Source organism: Ovis aries, chromosome X, assembly GCF_016772045.2.
Source record: "Ovis aries strain OAR_USU_Benz2616 breed Rambouillet chromosome X, ARS-UI_Ramb_v3.0, whole genome shotgun sequence".
Classification (NCBI taxonomy): Eukaryota; Metazoa; Chordata; class Mammalia; order Artiodactyla; family Bovidae; genus Ovis; species Ovis aries.
The window spans coordinates 63,691,990-63,711,365 of record NC_056080.1 but is presented as its reverse complement, the minus strand read 5'-3'; the positions used below and the strand labels follow the sequence as shown (position 1 = coordinate 63,711,365).

Genomic DNA, 19,376 nt, shown 5'->3' with positions numbered 1-19,376 from the left:
ATGGTACTTTTATGATGACAAAATTGGAAAGGTAGGATGGGACTAGGTCATAAAGATTCATGGAGTTTGGGCTTTATCCTTATAAGCCAATGTTTTCCAAGTTCACTTATTCATATTCTACCTTTACCATTTTAATTTTTTAAATTTAGGCAATAATATTTTTGAAATTATGAGTTTAATATATTTCCTATGAATATTAAAATAAAAGTATGCCTCTTAAAATAAAACTATTTTCATTTGTTTTCCAGCAGTGGTACACTATAATTGTTTAGAAAGATAGTTCTGAGAGTGTTATATGAGAGAGAATGGATGGGGGAATAAAACAGGTGATTATTGACAGATGATGAAGTCCTGAATTAAAAAAAAAAAACAAAAACAAGCCTTATTTGCAGGGATGGTAAAGAGGGAAAGGGATTTAAAAGAGATTCAGGAACTAGAATAGACAGGACTTATTAATTAGAAGAAGGTCGGGATATTTATGAACTAAAATCTGGATTAGTGACTAAGTGGAAGGGTGGAAGATTACAGAGAAGGAAGGATCTTGAATTACTTGTAGGTCTCTTGTCTTGGAAGTGAAAGATGATACCAGTCCACCAGAGCAGAGAACAAGAGTAAAATTAGGTTTGAGGGAAATAATTTCTCTCAAAAATTTATTTAATTGACATTTTCTTTTAAGTTACAAATATGTATGTTCTCATTGTAGGACATGAAATAACAAATGCAAGAAGATAAAGGACTTCTTGGTGACCCAGTGGTTAAGAATCAATCTGCCTGTTAATACAGGGGACACGGGTTTCATCCCCGCTCTGCAAAGATTGCACACGCCCTGAGGTAACTAAGCCCGTGCACCAGAAGTATTGAGTCTGTGCTCTAGAGCCTGCGAGCCACAACTGCTGAGCCTACATGCTGCAGCTTCTGAAGCCTGCATGCTTTAGATACCCTGCTCTGCAAACAAAAGAAGCTACTGCAATGAGAAGCCCATGCACTGCAACCAGAGGGTAGCCCTCTATTCTGCAACTAGAGAAAGCCCACTTGCAGCAACAAATGGATTCATTTATTCATTTTTTAGTCTTATTTATTTATTTATTCTTTAAAAAAACGAAGATAAAGTTAAAATCTCCCCCTTCAATGGTAACAATGACCCTATATGCAGGACAGCAGGGGAGACACAGATGTAGAGAACAGACTTTTGGACTCTGTGGGAGAAGGCACGGGTGGGATGAAATGAGAGAGTAGCACTGAAACATGTATATTACCATATGTAAAACAGATGACCAGGGAAAGTTCAATGTATGAGGCAGGGCACTTAAAGCCACTGCTCTGGGACAACCCAGCGGGATGGGATGGGGATGGGATGAATCACCCGTGGCTGATTCATGTCAATGTATGGCAAAAACCACCACAATCTTGTAAAGTAATTAGCTTCCAATTAAAATAAATTAATTTTTAAAATTAAAAATAATCTCCCCTTTCATATCCCCTTCCCCTCCCCATGTAATATTGAGGATACCAATTTGTGCAGCCTTTCACATCTTCGTCATGTGTATGTATTTATACACACAGATGATTTTTTTTAATAAAAATGAAATCATATTCTTCCTCCCTCTCCCTCCCTCCTTCCCCCCCCCTCTCTGAAACTGAGTCACACAGCCGCTTTGTGGTTCCTTCCATAGCACCTGCACATCATTCCTCAGTGGTAGCAGGCCCAAAGTGGGAGGTGACAGTAAGAACAGAGGGCCAAGAAACAGAACTCTGTTAGAGCCATCCCTTGGAGGCAAAACTTCTCATAGCACAAGCACAGGTCTGTATAGTCTCCATCGGTCCCACACACAGCGATAGAGCATGCTGTCCTCCCCACATACAGCTCACTGCTTGGAGCCAAGTTCTCACTGAGTCTTGACAGCAGCCCATTCCGTTTTACTCACAGTTGAATGCATTCTGGTATATGTGCATGATATTCTCCTTCCCCTGCTGGGACTTGCTCTGAGATGACTGTGTCTTAATCTCACTGGTCCCACACTGAAGCCAAAGTCTAAGGAGTCCACATGGGGTAACTGTAGTTGTGCTTAGAGACCTTGCCCTTGGCGAAACACTAGTCGGGGTCTGCATCCTCCAAGGGGTCCAGGTATTTGTCCTTTGCCCTCACTGGTAATCCTCTTAGTGCTTGTCCCTGATCTTCTCCCTGGATTGATGCTCACCATCTCCTCACCTGCCAGTGGGGCCTTGCCATCAGCTGTTTGAGATGATAACGGTCTGTGAGGTATGGGTCCGGGAGGTGACCCAGGCTGTAAGTCCTCTGGTGCTAACAGGATGTGAGGGAGGAAATCGTCTGAACAAGTTGCTCCTTCTGAGATGAATTAGCTGTTGTATTAATAAAATGTTGTCATTGCAAAGCTTGTTTCGTAATGGACGGCAAAAGATGATGTTGAGCTTTTTATAAGTTCTTTGATTGCTTTCCTCACTCAAGGCTTTGGAAATTAAGTCAAAACTAACTGTTGTCAACCTTCCAATGATGAAAGGTTGGGTTGACTTTGGTGTGAAAGTGAAAGTGAAGTCGCTTAGTCGTGTCTGACTCTTTGCGACCCCATGGACTGTAGCCTACAACGCTCCTCTGTCCATGGGATTTTCCAGGCAAGAGTACTGGAGTGGGTTGCCATTGCCTTCGCCAGAGGATCTTCCCAACCCAGGGATCGAACCTGGATCTTCCGCACTATAGGCAGATGCTTTACCATCTGAGCCACCAGGGAAGGCTTTGGTGTAGACCGAGTCATTTCTTAAAAGAGTTCCAATACCACCAGTTTGTCTTTCTGTCCTTCACTTTTTGTCTTTCTGTCTTTTATGAGAAAGCCGATTCGTCCGTTGCCATCACGACTGAGCGGTTCACACACACACATACACGTGCGCGCGCACGCACACGCGCGCGTGCACAGCATTGCAGATCCCGCCTTCCTTCTTGTGGGAACCGTCCCGTCCGGCTGAAGTCACCTTAGGTCATAACTACAGCCTCCACATGCATAATATAGCTGTTCTCATCCAGGTATGATTCTTCGATTATTTTCCTGTTCACCTACATTCCTGTCCCGTAATGGTGGGCAGCTTTTCTCCCTTCATCTTCCTGTCTGCTACCCTCCCCACTTATTTACATCTTCAGAGATTGCCTGATTTAGTTGAGGGGGGGGGGGAATGGTAGCAACTGGAGTGACTGGAGTGCCAGGGCAGGGTTGCATAGACAATCTGGTGGGGGGATCGGGGAATGAGCACCCATGAGATGAGAGGATGGAGGCCAGCAGGGACTCAGGGGACTTGGGAGTCAGTAGAGGGGAGATGGAAACGATTTGGGTCGAAAAACTACCATGCGGCTGAAAGGCGGGGACTGCTGCGAGAAGGAGAGGGCCAGCTGTTGGAGGGGGGCTCAATCCTGGACCTCCCCACCCCCCACCGCCAGACCAGTGAGGGCTTGGGGGGAGCTGGGGGAGTTATGCCCGTGAGGCGGTACAGGGTACCTCACTGAGCCCTATCTATTTCCCCCAATTTATTCCATATTGGATTCTTATCCATCCTCAATGCGGGGAGCTTTCCTTTTTCTGTTAGGATACCAGTTGTATTATACTCAGAGAAGGCAATGGCACCCCACTCCAGTACTCTTGCCTGGAAAATCTCATGGGCGGAGGAGCCTGGTAGGCTGCAGTCCATGGGGTCGCGAAGAGTCGGACGCGACTGAGTGACTTCACTTTCACTTTTCACTTCCATGCATTGGAGAAGGAAATGGCAACCCACTCCAGTGGCTTCCTAGGTGGCGCAGTGGCAAAGAACTCTCCTACCAATAAAGGAGACACAGGTTCTTCCCTGGGTGGGTAAAGAACTTGCCTACCAAGCATGCTGGCACCCTGATATCTAACTTCCAGCCACTAGAACTGTGAGAAACAAATTTCTGTTGTTTGTAAGCTACCCTCTCTACAGTACTTTGTCACAGAAGCCAGAACTAAGACAACCCTGTTTCCAGATAAGGCCACATTCACAGGTACTTTGATTAGGGCTTCAATATATCTTTCCCGTCTATGGGGTCGCACAGAGTCGGACACGACTGAAGTGATTTAGCAATTCAACCTATAATAGTAATTAGTGATAAAAATAGTAATTATTGATATGTTAAGACTTGAGTCTGCCATTTCATTATTTTCTGTTTGTTTCCTCTGTTCTTCTTTCTCTTCTTTTGCTCTCCTGTGCTTGCTTGAACATTTTTAAGGATTCTATCTTGATTTATTTATAGTATTTTTGAGCACACTGCTCTATATAGTTTTCTTAGTTGTTGTTATAAGTGTTACAATGTAAACATGTAACTTATAATCAGTTCAGTTCAGTTCAGTTGCTCAGTTGTGTCCGACTCTTTGTGACCCCATGGACTGCAGCACTCCAGGCTTCCCTGTCGATCACCAACTCCCAGAGCTTGCTCAAACTCACGTCCATTGAGTTGTTGATGCCATCCAACTATCTCATCCTCTGTCGTCCCCTTCTCCTCCTGCCTTCAATCTTTCCCAGCATCAGGGTCTTTTCCAGTGAGTCAGTTCTTCACATCAGGTGGCCAAAGTATTGGAGCTTCAGCTTCAGCATCAGTCCTTCCAATGAATATTCAGAATTGATTTCCTTTAGGATTGACTGGTTTGATCTCCTTGCAGTCCAAGGGACTCTCAAGAGCCTTCTCTAACACCACAGATCAAAAGCATCAATTCTTCAGTGCTCAGCTTTCTTTATGTTCCAACTCTCAGATCTATACATGACTACTGGAAAAACCATAGCTTTGACTGTATGGACCTTTGTCGGCAAAGTAGTGTTTCTGTTTTTTAATATTCTGTCTAGGTTGGAGATAATTTTTCTTCCAAGGAGCAAGCATGTTTTAATTTCATGGCTGCAGTCACCATCTGCAGTGATTTTGGAGCCCAAGAAAATAAAGTCTGTCACTGTTTCCATTGTTTCCCCATCTATTTTCCATGAAGTGATGGGAGTGGATACCATGATCTTATTTTTTTGAATGTTGAGTTTTAAGCAAGTTTGAGAACCCCAGAAACAGTGACTTATAATAGTCTACTCTTATTAGTATTTTACTACTTCAACTACAGTAGAGAGAACTTACTTTCATTTAGATCGCTTTATGATACCCACATTAAAAATGTATAATTGTCTTAAGTATTTCTTCTACATGTATTGAGCCACCACATCAGATGGTGTTATAATTTTAGCTTTAACCATCAAATATGATTTAAGAAACTCATGAAAAAGATAGTATTCCCCGATTTTCACCCATTCTGATGTACTTTCTTTTCTAAATTTCCAGACCTCCTTTTATCGTTTCCTTTCCATTTAGAGAACTTCCTTTAGCTGTTCTTTAAGGGCAGGTTTGCTAGCAACACATTCTCTCAGCTTTCCTTTGAATGAAGGATAGTTTTGACAGATATAGAATTTGTTGTTGACTGTTATTTATTTTAAAAAATTTGTTGACATGTACACACTGCTTTATTTATTTATTTTTGGCTATGCTGGGCCTTTGTTGCTGCATGCAAGCTTTCTCTAGTTGCAGAGGGCAGAAGCTGAATAGCCCCCTCTACTCTCTCATTGTGGAGCATGGGCTCCAGGAACATGGGCTTCAGTAGTTGCAGCTCGCAAGCTCTAGAGCACAGGCTCAGTAGTTGTGGTGCATGGGCTTAGTTGCTCTGAGGCATGTGAAATCTTCCCAGACCAGGGATCAAACCGGTGTCCCCTGCATTGGCAGGTGGATTCCTAACAACTCTGCCACCAGGGAAGTCCAAAAGTTGTTTATTTTTGACTAATCTTTATTTTTTAGAACAGTTTTAGGTTTACAGAAAAATTGAGAAGATAGTACAGTTTCCATATCCCCTACACTGTTTTCCCTATTGTTAGCATCTTACATTAGTATATTTGTATGGTATATTTGTTACAGTTAATGAAGTAATAGCAATACATTATTATTAAAGTCTATACTTTATCCAAATTTCCTTTGTTTTAACCTGATGTTCTTTATCTGTTTCAGAACCACCCAAGATACCACATTACATCTAGTCATCATGTCTTCTTAGGCTCCTCTTGGCTGTGACAGTTTCTCAGATTTGTATTCCTTTTGATGACCTTGATGGTTTTGAGGAGCACTGGACAGCTGTTTTATAGAATATCCTTTACTAGAATTTATCCAATGCATGATAAAACTGGAGTTATAGGTTTTGGGAAGGAAGACCACAGAGGTAAAGTACCATTTTCACTGCATCGTATCAAGTGTACACACTATCGAATGATTTCTCACTTTAGATGTTCACATTGAACACCTGGCTAGTTGGTGTTTGTCAGGTTTCCTCAAAGTAAAGTTACTATTCTATCCCCCTTCCTGTGTTGTACTCTTAGAAGTCACTATGTATACCCAAACTTGAGTAGAGTTTTGCTCTACTACCTCCTTGGGAGCAAACTATCAAAATAAATTATTTAGAATTTTGCATGGGAGATTTGTCTCTTTTCCTCCATATATGTATGTATATGCATATATGTGGTATTATGAATAAATGCATTAATATGCTTATATGTATATATTTATCCATCAAATCAATCATTATATGAGTATAAATATATACTCATGGATATTTATTTTATACTTTGGGTTATAACCCAATATTACTTTATTATATTGCTCAAATTGTTCTGGCTTTGACCATTGAGAGCTCTTTCATTTGGCTTCTCTGTCCCTTTGACATACTTCCATCACTGTGGGTTTTTTTTTTCCTTTGCACTTTCCTCAGCACTTTCTTACTCTCTGGCTCTATAAGATGTTCTAGGCTCATCTTATGTATTGCCCTAATCTGACAGTTATTCTTTTACTGTGCTTGAAAAATTTTGTGCCACTATCTTCTGACCTGCATGGTTTCAGGTGAGGAATCTGTCATCATCCAAGTTGATGTTCCCTTATAAGTAGTGCATCTTTTTTTCTTTGGCTGACTTTAGGATTTCTTGTCTTTCAGTTTCAGAAGTTCAATTATAATGTGTCTTAGCATGGATTTCTTTGTAATTCATCCTTTCTAATAACTGTGTTGTATTCTGTATTTGAAGATATCACAATTAAAATATATGTTACAGACATAGAATTACTAATACAAAAATATATAAAGAATATTTATTGTAACATTATCATTACTGGCAAAAATAGGAATAGACTATAGGATCAAAGAGAATGTGTTATTAACTGAGGAGAGGTTCTCAGTGCTGTGGGCTGAGTGAATCATATTCCTCAATTTATGGGTCTTCATTGACCCATGCAAGATTCCTTCTTTATTTGTTTATATATTTTCTTTTAGCCCCATTCCCCACTCCCATGCCCTCTTCACCCCACATGCAACCATTACTTAATGTATATACTTTTGTTTGAATGTAAAATGCAATTTGTTATTTTATATGTGTATTATTTATATTTATATAAATCATATTGTGTTAAACATTCAATTATTTTTTCACTCAGCACTCTGTTGTAGAAGCCATTCTAATAAGAAGCTCGGGGTAAACACACTCACACTACTATATATAAGACAGATAACGAACAAGGACTTTCTATATAGCACAAGGAACTCTACTCAATACTCTGTGGTAAGCTATATGAGAAAACAATCTAAGAAGAATGAAAGTATGTATATGTGTAACTGAAGCACTTTGCTGTGCACCTGAAATTAAATTAACACAACATTGTATGTAACTCAATAAAATTTTAAAAAAAGAAAACAAATCCCATTCCTGTTAATTGCATACATACATCTAAGGTATTCCCTCTGACTGGTAGTACTCCAAGGTATATGTCTACCATATTTTCCCTATCAGTTTCTCCAATGATGAGCAAGCAGATTATCTCCAACTTCCTGGTAACACAAACAACAATGTGATGAGCATACTCGTACGTGCACCCTATGAACCTGTGTAGCAATTTCTTTGGCATATAAAGGACATGCATGTATTTTATATTTTGATAGATATTGCCAGATTACTTTCCAGAAAGGTTATAATAAGTCTTTCTTCTGTCAGAGGTGTATGCTGCTGCTGCTGCTGCTGCTGCTGCTAAGTCATTTCAGTCATGTCCAACTCTGTGCGACCCCATAGACAGCAGCCCACCAGGTTCCCCCGTCCCTGGGATTCTCCAGGCAAGAACACTGGAGTGGGTTGCCATTTCCTTCTCCAAAGCATGCATGCATGCTAAGTCACTTCAGTCATGTCCAACTCTGTGCAACCCTATGGACAGCAGCCCACCAGGCTCCTCTGTCCACAGGATTCTCTAGGCAAGAATACTGGAATGGGTTGCCATTTCCTTCTCCTCAGAGGTGTATGAGAGTTCCTGTTTTCCCTAATCATTGCCAGTGTTGGATGTTATCAGTATCATTAATTTTTTGCCAGGCTTGGTGAGATGCATTGCATTTATTGCTTTAATTTGTATTTTCCTGATTACTAGGTGGGATTGGGCATCTTCTCATTTGTTTTTGACAACTTGAATTTCTTCTGTAAATTGCCTTGTTTAAAACTGAATTCTGAATGTGTTGAGTTTATCATCTAGGAGTATCTAGATGACCTGTCTAGTAGGCAACTCAAAATATGAGCTTCTAGTTCCAAAGAGAGTTAGAGTTGGTAAATAGCAAATTGGGAGTTGACAGTTTATAGATGAGAGCCAGAATCATCTAAATGGGATCTAAATGGGATCATCCTTGAAAACAGTATAAAGGGAGGAAAAAAAGCTGAGCAAAACCCCTGCAAATTCAGTATTTAAGCAGCAGATAGAGGAAGAGTCAGGAAGAATGCAAGGAGAAAGAGAAGCAGGAAAGGTTGATGCCAGGGAAGACAAGGGAGGAGAGATCTTCAAAGAAGATATGATCAGCAAAGAAGATATGATCAGCCATGTTAAAGGCTGCAGAGAGGTTCAGTAAGGTTAGGACTGAAAAATATCCATTACATGTGGCAAATAGGGCATTATTTACCACCTTAGTGAATGTAGTTCCAATAATATGGTGATGGCCCGAAGTCAGATTACAGGGGGTCGAGAAGAGACTCAAAGGTAGGGAAGTAGACATAGTGAGAAGCAGATGATCCTTTAAAGAAGTTCAGACCTAAAAGGAAGGAGAGAGGGCAATAGTTAGAGGGATTATAAGGTTTGTGGAGGGCTTCATTTGTTTTAAGAAAAAAGAGACTTGATCATTTGTACAAGCTGAGAGAAGGAAAGGTTAGAGGCAAAAGGGAGATTTTCTAAAATGTCTAAAGTGGCATTCCTGATTTCCCTTCAAAACTTGCTTCCCCAAACTTTCCAATCTCAGTAAATGGCACCACTATCAGTTTCTCAGTCCCCAAACTTGGATATGACACTTGAGTCCTCTCTTTCTCTCACTCCATTTAATGAACAAGTGGGAATGCTGGGAAAGCACATACATTTTCTAATATTCCAATAACCTTACCTGGCTCACTGAAGCCCTGTCAGAGCAGGATGTAGAAGCCATGTAGGTCAGGGTCAGAAAGAGAGTGAACTTGCTTTTTTAAATTTCCTGACCATGTTCAAAGGTGATAGTCAAGTCTGAGAATAGAGCAGGTGCTAGTCTTAAATAGTTAACTGAATCTCTTGATATTAAAAACAATACATTTGCTTCAATGCTGTCCTCAGTATAGTGATGAGAAGCATCAACAAAATAGCACAAAGTGGTGATATAGCTCCGCTTCATAATAGATATTAATTCTGCTCTTCTTTCTAGTTCTCTGGCAAGGAAGAGAGAGGATTAGACACCTGTCTAATAATGAAAGAGAAGGACATGGGTAGGGGCTTAGTGTGAAGGAAATTAGCCTATGTTTAACAATGTACTCTGGGACTTAAAACTCACTAGACTTAAATCATTAACAGTAAGGACTGTGTCTGTACCCTTAACACCCAGCACACAGTGTCAGTGCTCAATAAATGTTTGAATCTAGAGTATTAAAATACCTCATTTAATCCCTGCAGTAACTCTATGAGGTAAATAATTTCACCCACACTGTATAGATTAGGATACAAAGGCTTAGAGAATTTAGTAGCCTGCTCAAATTTAGACCTATGGGAATGTGCATGTATAAAATGTCTTTAGTGCAATGCAAACACAGGTTTGGGATAAGGGGTGAGGCTGTGGCAAAGAGGGTAGTGCTTTCTCCACACTGACTTGCTTTAGAGCAGGGTTTCTCAGCCTTGAAATTTGATACTTGTAGCTGGGTAATTCTTTGTTGTGGGGGCTGTCTCATGAATGAGATGTTTACTAATATCTCTGACCTCTGCCCACTGGATGGCTGTAGCATATCCTTTAGCCCTACTACATGGTGACAATCGAAAATGTCTCAAGACATTGCTAAGGGTTAAAATCTTCCCTGATTGAGAATCACTGCTTTAGAGGTTCACAAAACACAGCAGGTGCTGCCCAGGAGCCTCTTTATACCCAAAGGGAGTAACTCTTCCCCAGTCTTTTCTCCCTACAAAGTCAGTGGTAGAGAACATGCTATGAATACAAGGTAACATGGCCGGTTCTAAGTCTTAGCCCTTTTCTGTGCCCTTTATTCTCCTTCCTATCTCTTGTATATCTGTTTTTTTTTCCTTCCTTGGATCCCCCAGCCCTTTCTCCCATTTAGACTGAAGTTATGCTTTGTGTAAGAACAGTACCCCCTGGGCAACTCAGGGTGTTTTTGAACTTTCTGGTAAAATCCAGGCCCTCTCTGCTATCAGACTTTACTCTAGTCCCTGAGGCTTGTTGGCTCTCTCCCTGATGTTTTCCTTTGTCACATGGAGATACCAGTCATATTTGTGAGTTTCCATCCAATTATTAACAAAATGATAGAGTCAGATCTACCTGAACCCAAGGCCCAGATTCTTACCTTTCCCTCCATGGTTTTGAAACTTCAGTATAGATCAGAATCCCTTGGCAGTAAAGTTGCCAGATTTTGAAAAATAATAAGACAAAAACCAAACAAACAAAAACAAAATGTCCAGTTAAATTTTAACTTGAATATAGTTATGTACCAAATATGGCAAAACGACACCACCACTCGGCCTCAGGCACCTGAGGGACGACCTGGAGCGCTCCAGGGGCACCACCGAGGGTCACACGAGGCACGCTCACACACCCGCGTGGGGCACGCAGTGCGGCGGCGGCGGCACAGCCCTATATTAATTTTATAGTTAAAATTATTTGTTTTTAAGATAAAATTAAATCCCTTATGATTATACAGTGGAGGTGACAAATAGATTCAAGGGGTTAGGTCTGATAGAGTGCCTGAATAACTATGGATGGAGGCTCATAACCTGGTACAGGAGGTGGTGATCAAAAGCATCCCCAAGAAAAATGTAAAAAGGCAAAATGGTTGTCTTAGGAGGCCTTACAAATAGCTGAGAAAAGAAGAGAAGCAGATGCACCCATTTGAATGCAGAGTTCCAAAGAATAGCAAGGAAAGAGAAGAAAGTCTTCCTAAGTCATCAATTCAGAGAAATAGAGGAAAACAATAGAATGGGAAAGACTAGAGATCTCTTCAAGAAAATTAGAGATGGGAACATTTTGTGCAAAGATGGGCGCAATAAAGGACAGAAACGGTATGGACCTAACAGAAGCAGAAGATATTAAGAAGAGGTGACAAGAATACACAGAAGAACTGTACAAAAAAGATCGTCATGACTCAGATAACCACGATGGTGTGATCACTCACCTAGAGCCAGACATCTTGGAGTGCAAAGTCAGGTGGGCCTTAGGGAGCATCACTACAAACAAAGCCAGTGGATGTGATGGAATTCCAGTTGAGCTATTTCAAATCCTAAAAGATGATGCTGCTAAAGTGCTGCACTCAATATGCCAGCAAATTTGGAAAACTCAGCAGTGGTCATAGGATTTGAAAAAGTCAATTCTCATTCCAACCCCAAAGAAGGGCAATGCCAAAGAGTGTTCAAACTACTACACAATTGCATTCATTTCACATGCTAGCAAAGTAATGTTCAAAATTCTCTAAGCCAGGCTACAACAGTATGTGAACCATGAACTTCCAGATGTTAAAGCTGGATTTAGAAAAGGCAGAGGAACCAGAGATCAAATTGTCAACATCCGCTGGATCATCAAAAAAGCAAGAGTGTTAGAAAAACATCTACTTCTGCTTCATTGACTATGCTAAAGCCTTTGACTGTGTGGATCACAATAAACTGTGGAAAATTCTTAAAGAGGTGGGAACACAAGAACACATTACCTGCCTCCTGAGAAACCTGTATGCAGCTCAAGAAGCAACAGTTAGAACCGGGCATGGAACGACGTACTGGTTCCAAATTAGGAAAGGAATATCTCAAGCTGTATATTGTCACCCTGCTTATTTACCTTATATGTAGAGTACATCATGCAAAATGCCAGGCTTGATGAAGCAAAAGCTGGAATAAAGATTGCTGGGAGAAATATCAATCACCTCAGATATGCAGATGACACCATGCTTATGGCAGAAAGTGAAGAGGAACTAAAAAGCCTCTTGATGAAAGTGAAAGAGAAGAGTGAAAAAGTTGGCTTAAAGCTCAGCATTCAGAAAACGAAGATCATGGCATCCGGTCCCATCACTTCATGGGAAATAGATGGGGAAACAGTGGCTGACTTTATTTTCTGGGCTCCAAAATCACTGCAGATGGTGATTGCAGCCATGAAATTAAAAGACGCTTACTCCTTGGAAGGAAAGTTATGACAAACCTAGATAGCATATTCAAAAGCAGAGACATTACTTTGCCAACAAAGTTCTATTTAGTCAAGGCTATGGTTTTTCCAGTGGTCATGCATGGATGTGAGAGTTGGACTGTTAAGAAGGCTGAGCGCCGAAGAATTGATGCTTTTGAACTGTGGTGTTGGAGAAGACACTTGAGAGTCCCTTGGACTGCAAGGAGATCCAACCAGTCCATTCTAAAGGAGATCAGTCCTGGGTGTTCTTTGGAAAGAATGATGCTAAAGCTGTAACTCCAATACTTTGGCCATCTCATGCGAAGAGCTGACTCATTGGAAAAGACTTTGATGCTGGGAGGGATTGGGGGCAGGAGGAGAAGGGGACGACAGAGGATGAGATGGCTGGATGGTATCACCGACTTGATGGACATGAGTTTGGGTGAACTCTGGGAGTTGGTGATGGACAGTGAGGCCTGGTGTGCTGCAATTCATGGGGTCACAAAGAGTCAGACATGACTGAGCGACTGAACTGAACTGACTGAGATGGGGAAACAATGGAAATAGTGAGAGACGTTATTTTCTTGGGCTCCAAAATCACTGCAGATGGTAACTGCAGCCATGAAATTAGATGACACTTGCTCCTTGGAAGAAAAGTTATGAGCAACTTAGACAGCATATTAAAAAGCAGAGATGTTACTTTGCCAACAAAGCTATGGTTTTTCCAGTAGTCATGTATGGATGTGAGAGATGGGCCATAAGGAAGGCTGAGTGATGAAGAATTGATACTTTTGAACTGTGGTGTTGGAGAGGACTCTTGAGAGTCCCTTGGACTGCAAGGAGATCAAACCAGTCAGTCCTAAAGGAAATCAATCTTGAATATTCATTGAAAGGACTGATGCTTAAGCTGAAGCTCCAATATTTTGGCCACCTGATATGAAGAGCTGACTCATTAGAAAAGACCCTGATGCTGAGAAAGAATGAAAGCAGGAGGAGAATGAGATGACAGAGGACGAGATGCTTGGATGACATCACCAACTCAATGGACATGAGTTTGAGCAAGCTCCAGGAGATGGTGAATGACAGGGAAGCCTGGCATGCTACAGTCCATGGTGTCGCAAAGAGTTGGACATGACTGAGCAACTCAACAGGGAACAATAACGAAAAATTATTTGTTGTTTATCTGAAATTCAAAATTAACTGGACCATTTTGTATTTTATCTGGTAAACTTTCCTCAAAGGCATTATTAAAACACAGCTTGGGCCTCACTTCCCAATGGTTTTGTTTCTGTAGGTCAGGATGGGGCCTGAGAATTGGTGCCTGCTGGTCTAGAGACCACTTTTGAGATCCATGCCACATAGGTTAAATAGTGAGAGATAAGAAAGTCCGTGGGAAGCTTTTCCCTTTGATCCTCATATTCCACCAAGGCAGAAGGAAAGAAATGTTTAAAAAAACTTAAAGCAGGATTCCACTTTTTTTTTCAGACTACTGAACCACCTGATCAGAAATCCATTTGTGAGCATATATGAATTTCTATCAATAACAATAGTCCTCTAGCTACTCAAAACTATGAATTTTGAACAATAATATAAAAACATTCTAAAAGTGAGTTTAGGAAACTTTATTTTACCAAAGCCTAGTGTTAGTCATTGCTCAATTTTGATTACGTCAATGGGAATGTTTCATTTTATAAACTGATTCTTGAAACTATGTGATTATCAGTCTTTAAAATTTTTTTCTTTAATCACTGCTTTTGCTGGTCACAGAAATGTATGCTCGTTAAGTTTTAAACAAACAACCAGAGAGTTGTGGCTTGGAAAGAAAAATTCTCTATGATCCTAGTCCCAAGAGATAAGCTATGTATTTGCTGTACTTTTACAGGGGCCCTTTGGATACTGCTGACATGTATGATTTCACTTATTTTTCAACAAAAATTCACTTATTTTGAACTCATGGATTTGAATATATTTGATATCTCAGACTCACCATGTACATTTCCTGTCCCAAATCTGGAATCAGCCACTTCTTCAAAAAGCCCTGGTTTCTCTTTAGTGGAAAAAGGTATTTTAAGGTCACAGTCTAGATGCTAGCAATGCTCATAGATACAGGGCTGGTCACTGTTTCTAAGCCTTTTAAGAAAAAATGCCTCATGAGTTCCCACAGATACTTTAATTCAAAGTCAAGCCTATGGGATTTTACTTAACTCCTATGTTGTATTTGAATCTCCTTTCTTTCAAACTTGAGAATCTTGGTTCCCATTGTTGTTGTTTAGTTGCTAAGTTGTGTCTGACTCTTTGTGATCCGATGATCTGCAGCACCCCAGGCTTCCCTGTCCTTCACTATCCCCTGAAGTTTGCTCAAACTCATGTCTATTGAGTCGGTGATGCCATCCAACCATCTCATTCTCTGTCACCCCTTCTCCTTGTGCCCTCAATCTTTCCCAGCATCAGAGTCTTTTCCAATGAGCCGGCTCTTCGAATCAGGTGGCCAAATTATTGGAGCCTCAGCATCAGTCCTTCCAATGAATATTCAGAGTTGATTTCCTTTAGGATTGACTGGTTTGATTTCATTGCTGTCCAAGGGACTCTCAAGAGTCTTCTCCAGCACCACAGTTTGAAAGCATCAATTCTTCGGTGCTCAGCCTTCTTTATGGACCAACTCTCACATCTGTACATGTCAGTCGGTAAAGAATCTGCCTGCAGTGCAGGGGACCCGAGTTCGATCCCTGGGTTGGGAATATCCCCTGGAGAAGGAAATGGCAACCCACTCCAGTATCCTTGCCTGGAAAATATCATGGACAGAGGAGCCTGGTGGCTCATAGCTTTAACTATATGGACCTTTGTTGGCAAAGTGGTGTCTCTGCTTTTTAATACGCTGTCTCGGTTTGTCATAGCTTTTCTTCCAAGAAGCAAGCGTCTTTTAATTTCATGGCTGCAGTCACCATCCTCAGTGATCTTGGAGCCCAAGAAAATTAAATTTCTCACTGTTTCCACTTTTTCCCCATCTATTTGCCATGAAATGATGAGACCAGGTGCCATGATCTTAGTTTTTTGAATGATGAGTTTTAAGCCAACTTTTTCACTCTCCTCTTTCACTTTAAAAAAAATTAATTTGTTTATTTTAATTGGAGGCTAATTACTTTGCAATATTGTGGTGGTTTTTGCCATACATTGACATGAATCAGCCATGGTGTACATGTGTCCCCCATCCTAAACCCCCCTTCCACTTCCCTCTCATCCCTCAGCGTCATCCCAGTGCACTGGCCCTGAGCAGCCTGTCTCATGCATCGAACCTGGACTGGCCATCTATTTCACATATGGTAATATACATGTTTCAATGCAATTCTCTCAAATCATCCCACCCTCACCTTCTCCCACAGAGTCCAAAAGTCTGTTCCTTATATCTGTGTCTCTTTTGCTGTCTCACATATAGGGTCATTGTTACCCTTTCTAAATTCCATATATATGCGTTAATATGTTGTATTGGTGTTTTTCTTTCTGACTTATTTCACTCTGTATAATAGGCTCCAGTTTCATCCACCTCATTAGAACTGATTCAAATGTGTTCTTTTTAATAGCTGAGTAATATTCCACTGTGTATATGTACCACAGCTTTCTTATCCATTTGTCTGCTGATAGACATCTAGGTTGCTTCCATGTTCTAGCTATTGTAAACAGTGCTGCGATGAACATTGGGGTGCACAAGTCTCTTTCAATTCTGGTTTCCTCAGTGTGTATGCCCAGCAGTAGAATTACTGGGTCGTATGGCAGTTCTATTTCCAATTTTTTTAAGGAATCTCTCACACTGTTCTCCTCTCCTCTTTCACTTTCATCAAGAGGCTCTTTAGTTCCTCTCTGCTTTCTGTCATAAGGGTGGTGTCATCTGCATATCTGAGATTGCTGATATTTCTCCCAGCAATTTTGATTCCTGCTTGTGCTTCATCCAGCCTGAGAAGAGTGGTGTGAGAGTTGGACCATAAAGAAGGCTGAGCACCAAAGAATTGATGCTTTTGAACTGTGGTGCTCAAGACTCTTAAAAGTCCCTTGGACAGCAAGGAGATCAAACCAGTCAATTCTAAAGGAAAATAACCCTGAATATTCTTTGGAAGGACTGATGCTGAAGCTGAAGCTCCAATACTTTCGCCACCTGATGGGAAAAGCAATTCATTAGAAAATACCCTGATGCTGGGAAAGATTGAGGGCAGGAGAAGGGGACGACAGAGGATGAGATGGTTGGATGGCATCACCAACTCAATGGACATGAGCTTGAGCAAGCTCCGGGAGCTGGTGATGGACAGGGAAGCCTGGGGTGCTCCAGTTCATGGGGTCGCAAAGAGTTGGACACGACTGAGCAACTGAATGGCAACAACTCTGCATGTAAGTTAAATAAGCAGGGTGGCAATACACAGACTTGATGTACTCCTTTCCCACTTTTGAACCAGTTCATTGTTCCATGTCTGCTTCTAACTGTTGCTTTTTGACCTGCCTACAAGTTTTTCAGGAGACAGGTAACATGGTCTGGTATTCCCATCTCTAAGAATTTTCCAGTTTGTTGTGATCCACACAAAGGCTTTAGTGTAATCAATGAAGCAGAAGTTGATGTTTCTCTGGAATTCCCTTGCTTTCTCTATGATCCAACAAATGTTGGCAATTTGATCTCTGGTTTCACTGCCTTTTCAAAATCCAGCTTGTACATCTGGAAGTTTTTGATTCACATACTGCTGAAGCCTGGCTTGAAGGATTTTGAACATTACCTTGCTAGCATGTGAAATGAGTGCAATTATATGGTAGTTTGAAAATTCTTTGGCATTGCCTTTCTTTGGGATTGGAATGAAAACTGACCTTTTCCAGTCCTGTGGCCACTGCTGAGTTTTCTGAATTTGCTGGCATATTGAGTGAAGTACTTTCACAGCATCATCTTTTAGGATTTGAAATAGCTCAGCTGGAATTCCATCACCTCCATTAGCTTTGTTCCTAGTAATGTTTCCTAAGGCCCACTATGGTTCCCGTAGATATAGGGAATAATAGAATATCACATAATTACTCAATTGCTTTATCCTACTAACATACACAACTGTCTCAAAATGGCAGTATTAATACTACCACCACCTATATAATAATGAAAGCAATTAAACATTTCTGCATGTCATCTCTCCATTTCCCCCCCCCCTTTAGTAGCAATTATATACTATACTTTTACTTAGAACCTTCACTGAATCTTAGTTCTACATGTGTGTGTATGTGTGTTTGTTATTTATTTAATGCTCACTATCTGTCCTTATGGGCTTCCCTGGTAGCTCAGCTAGTAAAGAATCTGCCTGCAATGCAGGAGACCCTGGTTTGATTCCTGGATTGGAAAATTCCCCTGGAGAAGGGATAGGCTACCCAGTCCAGTATTCTTGAGCTTCTCTGGTGGCTCAGATAGTAAAGAATCTGCCTGCAATGTGGGAGACCTGAGCCTGATCCCTGAGTTGGGATGATCCCCTGGAAGAGGGCATGGCAACCTACTCCAGTACTCTTGCCTGGAGAATCCTCCTCAGCAGAGGAGCCTGGTCCATGGGATCACAAAGAGTTGGACATGACTGAGCTACGAAGCACACACCAGTCCTTATGGCAATGTCTTTCTAGTTATTTTGGTTTTCTGAGGTTTATTCTTTAGTAGATTCCTCACGTAGGGGGTCACAAAACCAATCTTTCTTGAATGATTACCTGTTGATAGTAGTTTGTAGCCTCTAATCTAGAAAGTCAGTATATTAGTTAGCTAGGGTTGCTGTAACAAAATACCACAGACTGGATGAATTAAACAACAGAAATTCATTTTCTCACAGTTCTGTAGGCTTGAAGTCCAAAATCTAGGTGTTGGCAAGTTTGATTCTTTCTTAGGCCTTTCTCCTCAGCTTGCAGGTGGCCAGCTTCTTACTGCGTCCTTGCGTAATCTTTTCTGTGTGCATATACATTCCTGGTTTCTCTCTGGGTCTTCAAATTTCCTCTTATGATGACAGCGGGACTGAATTACAGCCCACCCTAAAAAATGGTCCCATTTTAACTTTATCATCTTGAAAAGTCCTGTCTCCAAATACAGTTCACATTCTGAGATACTGGGTTTCAGCATAAGAACACTACAAGTCGGGAGGGAAGGACACGATTCAGCCCACACCAGTCAGTTTGGCTAGAGATAAACTTTAGCCCATGTTTTCTTTCCTTGTATATCTTGAACATGTAAATGTATTTTCTTCTGGCATAAGCCATTGCTGTCAATACATCTGATAACTGGCTGATTTTCTTTCCCTCGTTCTCTTTACTAGGATACATAAGATTTTTTTTTTTCTTTAAAGTCCAGTAATTTTACTATGATATGATCATCTTGGGTTAATTTTCTCAGTTTCACAAATTCCCTTCTTAATGTTTTTTTCAAGTCTGTTGAAAGTTATTTTAGGAAAACTTTCTTATAGTCTTTATTATTCATCCTTTTCCCCTTGCTTTGGTTTTCTTCTATGTATGTTGACTTTTCTCTATCTTCTGAATTTATCACTTTTTCTCAGAATCTATCTCTGGTTTTTAGTTTAATTTTTTTTTCTTTTTATTTTCTTTTTCTCTTAAGGAATTGTGTGTTGTGTTTATTTGCTCTTGTGCTTCTTCTACTTTAGAATTCATTTCTGATTTTTT

General features: G+C 40.8%; 1 long non-coding RNA gene and 1 other non-coding gene across 2 annotated transcripts; one reads left to right on the top strand and one right to left on the bottom strand.

The window, feature by feature from the left end:
* Positions 1-703: 703 nt before the first annotated feature.
* LOC132658824 (uncharacterized) lies at positions 704-7,774 on the top strand. Its single transcript, XR_009598887.1, has 2 exons — positions 704-3,037; positions 6,047-7,774. It is a non-coding gene; the product is annotated as an uncharacterized LOC132658824 (long non-coding RNA).
* TRNAY-AUA (transfer RNA tyrosine (anticodon AUA)) lies at positions 2,676-2,747 on the bottom strand. The gene has a single exon. It is a non-coding gene; the product is annotated as a tRNA-Tyr (tRNA).
* Positions 7,775-19,376: the final 11,602 nt, after the last annotated feature.